Source organism: Phragmites australis, chromosome 8, assembly GCF_958298935.1.
Source record: "Phragmites australis chromosome 8, lpPhrAust1.1, whole genome shotgun sequence".
In the NCBI taxonomy this organism is placed as follows: domain Eukaryota; kingdom Viridiplantae; phylum Streptophyta; class Magnoliopsida; order Poales; family Poaceae; genus Phragmites; species Phragmites australis.
The window spans coordinates 14,975,569-14,980,404 of record NC_084928.1 but is presented as its reverse complement, the minus strand read 5'-3'; positions in this window follow the sequence as shown (position 1 = coordinate 14,980,404).

The following is a 4,836-nucleotide window of genomic DNA, read 5'->3' as shown; positions in this document are numbered from 1 at the left end:
GTCTAGCTAACACGGCAACATGGAAATCACGACTTGTGGGGAAAGCTGGACAACCTCTGCAGAGTATAAAAACTGTTATAACAGTCATGCTGACTTGGATCCTCACATGATTAGTGGGTTTTGATTATGAGTTGTGATTATGGGTTGTGGTTGTGGTTTTGGTTGTGGTTTTAGTTATAGTACAGGGAGTACTAGACGGTTATTGTATGCAAGGTGGGGAGCCTTGTATGCTGGATGTTGAACCGTACGTGTTACATTCACTTAATAATTGTTTAATACTTTTTTAGTCCAAATATGTTTTCATTACTCACATTTACGCAAATATACAATGTGTTAGCCTGTTTTTTATATAAGCCTGCATATCATTATCTTTCCCACACTTGCTGAGCGCATCATGTGCTCACACTTGTTATTTTCCCTATGCCATGTGACATGTGTGCTGTTGCTCAGTGAGTGAAGATGTTGAAGACTATCAAGACGAGTTTGTGAAGTTCTAAGCGCATGTCTCTCGGTCAGTTGCTTGCAGTGTTGTTGGGCACCAGTGCTTCTGTTCCGCTGCAGATATCTTCATAGAAGACAATATATGTCAATTGCTGTAAGAGTTTAACATTTATTTAATAAAAGTATTGCTTTTGTTACTTCACCTGTGACGTCCTTATGTGTATTTGAATATCCTGGGCACACATAAGCCGCATCTGGTTTTGGCCGTTAAAACCGGGTGTGACACAGGGAAGACACCGACGAACCTCCCTATGTACACTATGATCATAATGAAGGGCTAATTGTTAAGCTAGATTAAGTAGCTTTATTTGCATATTAATGAAGGATATGAATTACTATGTATTAATGAAGGACTAATTTGATTTGTTTACCTAATGAAATGAATTAATATATGAATTTGTTTTTCATTTTTGGTATGAGCATATTTATTTTCTATTTTTAATGAATTAAAAAATCTATCCATGAAATTTAGGTATATAGCAAACTTTAGGAATGATATTTAGGTATATAGCAAGTTGAAATTAAAACAAATATGTTTTGAAATTAAAATTAATATGAATGTTGGGGCTTACTGATTAATTGGAGCTTAACAAAATGTTAATAAACATATTCATTACCAACTAAACAACAAACACTTTAGTATTGCAACGGTTTTTCGGTCTGTTTGGTTCTATTTAGGGGTAGGTCATCGATTCGATGCTCGGCATACATGAAGTGCGCACAATTTTTTTGCTCCATTGATGCCTACATTGAAGGAGGTTTCACTATCGGTGGACATCTTAGGCCGGCAATGAAAGGTGTTTCACTGCCGGTGGAATTCATGTGCTGGCAGTGAAGGCTCCCTTTCACTTTCGACTCAAATGTTGAACCAGTACTAAAGCTCCATCACTATAAAAGCTCTACACGGCTGATTGGCCAGCCAACACATAGAAAATTTTCCTCGCCCCTTCTTGCACCCCAGAGCGTCCCGACGCCACCATCCTCATTCTAGGAGCATGCGCCACCTCAGTCCCATCATCAACCTCTATTGTCCCTGCCACTTGGAGGGTCGCACCCTCCCTGGAGCGCCGACTGACCCTGTCGTCCCCACCGTCATCCTCGCCCACTCGACGAAGGAGTAGGAGGGTGCCGTCATCCTCCTCGCCCGCCCACACCGCCGACCTTATCGTCCCACTGTCCTCATCCCTGAGGATGCCCATGCCACCATTGTCCTCGCCCACCCACGCCACTGTCATCCTCGCCCGCCCAGCGGAGGAGAAGTTCCAAGAGGAAGCTGCCATCCTCCTCACCCTACCTGGTGTCTCCTCCTTCCTTCCATGCTGACCGATAGAGCACAGGTAAATTCCTGGCCCTCCTTCCTCCCTATAATAGATTCTGAAGGTGATATGCCCTATAGGCAATCATAGAGATGATTGTATCGCATGTCTATATTCATGTACTACCGAATAATATTTTATTCTAAGAATGACTATCGTTTACATTGATTGGTAAGTATGTGACTTGTTCATGAAACTCTTTGTTTATATCATGATGTTATTCTTAGTCGATTCCTGGTCGCATATCATTCTGATGATACATAAGACCAGCACATTGTTGATTGATGGTCACGTTTAATGGATCATAGGTATAGAGACACCAGGTCAATAATGTTGACATTTATGATAGAGAACATGATGTTGGATAGACCCACCTTGAGATGCTGCTGGGATTGTTATTTATGATGTGTCATCGGTTGTTATCTCAAATGGTGTACCTGCAGTATCCTTAGACCATGTCAATAATGTGGATATTTAAGTTAGAGAACATGATATTAGATAGACCCACCTTGAGAAAATGCTATGCTTGTTATTTATGATGTGCCATTATTTGTTATCTCAAATGGTGTACCTGCAGGATCCTTAGACCTGAGATCGTTATTGATTTCCAGAATGTGTAGTGGCATACTTTGAGGCTACCAAATGCTATTCCGTAACTGGGTAGTCATAAAGGTAGTTTTTGGGTTTATCATGAAACATGTCGTGGGGTATGAGCGATCAAGATGGAATTTGCCCCTCCTTGATAACAGGAAAGATATCTCTGGGCCCCTCGAGGTAATTGGATTGAGAAAGTGCATGGCCATGCCAATATGATTAAAGAGTGAATCATGATGAATCCACGACTTGATTGAGTGAATGGTCGAGCTATCACAAGAGTGGCACGTATCTAGCCTTGAGCTTGACTGGTATCGTGAGGTGAAGGGATCGGTGCATGTGTATATCAAGGTTCAGCCGATATGATCTTTTATGTATACTCGGGAGTCAACATGTCCTGCTAGGGACCGCTATTGATTTTGGTTTGAAAAGGGTTTCCAAGTCATAGCCATTTGTATATGAACCTAACAGGTCACACACTTAATGGGTTGGAACAAAACATGCAAATTGGATTCGTATATGGGTTTTGATTGGATTATGATCCATGAGAAGTTGGAGTCCTAAAGGGATTCCAATGTCAGAGCCCATTAGCAATCTCTATATAAGGATAGGCGTGGGTAGGGCGTGCCGGGTTGAGCTACTCCGAAACCCTAGCCGCAGCCTTCCACCCGATCTCCCAAAACCCTAGCCGCGTGTGTGGTGCTAGCACATTGCCGCTTGGTGTTTCTCTCCAATACGTGTGGATACCATAGAGATGCTGCTGCTATTGTGGTACTAATCTTCTCGATAAGTTGAACGCTACGTGTTCAGGATTGGTCGTCAACTGTGACGAGTTGGTCAAGGAGCATGACCACCTGCTCGGGCTTGGTCGAGGAGCATGACCACCTGCTCGGGCTTGGTCGAGAAGCACGACCACCTGCTTGGAGTTGGTCGAGGAGCATGACCACCTGCTTGGAGTTGGTCGAGGAGCACGACCACCTACTCGGAGTTGGTCAAAGAGCGTGACCACCTGCACGGGGCTGGTCGTGGATCTGATCGAAAAGCTACTCATGGAGTTTGACACGCACAATGTTTAATCAGTCTACTCCAACTCTTCTTCCGCTACACTATGCATCGAGCAGTAACAATTTGTGATCTCCTACTAGCATGATTTCCTGGGTGAATGCGGTAGAAAAATTTTGTTTTAGGCTAGCGTAGTGCCCGTTTCCCAACAGTGGTATCAGAGCCATCTTGTGTAGTTTTTTATCTGGATCGATCACATATATGTGATATGCAGTAGTAATAGATTGGATCTACTATTTTAGTGATCGGTTCATGTGATGAATCAGTCGCTACACGGTTTTGTGTAATTGGGATTGGATGAGGTGCGAGTCGATGGAACCATACAACAAAAAAGATTAGCTCGATCTCCCACCTAGCCGTGCATGCGACTTGTCCCTACCGGCTGGAATCACCATCGAGGCTGACAAGCGCATGCCGCTTAGTGGTCGGGAGAACAACAGATTGAGGTTGTACGTGTTGTCGTCGTTTCTAAAAAACCTCACGTGATGATCAATATGATTGATCCAATAAAAATTGAGGCATTGTGAGTGACTCAGAATTGGCTTAATATGATCAATCCGATGAGATTTTCATAGCAATTTCATAGATACGATCTATACATTTTTGAGAGGTTTTTAGGGCACTGCCTGAAACCCGCTGGGGGTGGCTTCCCCCTCGACCCCCCACCCGCTAACTGGGCTAGCAGGACCACCGTGCTAGGGCTTATAAAGATAACATATCGATGTTGTGATAATAGAATTTGATTCCACGCTTAACTCATTTTTGTAGAGAATGTAGTGACTAGTATGACCTTACCATGTATGTGATGCATGTTTCTAATTATCATGACCTGCGTGTCATGGTTAATTGCAGCCCAAGGCTGTCATATTATTGTATAACAGCTTGCATGCTGATATGTGATGCTTCATATTCTCATGTAATTTGTCTAGTGCTATTAGATGTAATATACTAATACATAACCATGAAGACTCGAAGCATGTTGAATCGGAGGACAGGGACCATGGCGATAGAGATCACCATGTGAAAGGGCCATAGTATGTCACGGTTAATATGATTGCCTGTGATACTTATTTATGTTCCTGTCATGTTGTTTTATTCATATTTTCTATGAGATGGATATGTTTACATGATAGAATAGCTTCGCTCAAAAAAATTAAGAATAATTGATGCCTTTCCAATAGCTGCACCTACTTAGGTTTTGGTCATTGTTTGGCAGGTCTGCCAAAGTAGGGTGTCATCTTTTATCTTAACCAATTAGGGTGGATGTCAGACATCCATATGCATAGTGTTGGTTTACTTAACAAAGCTATCAAAACGGTTTTGGGCTTTGGGGCATAGTGTTAGGGCCGGGGCATTCGATGCC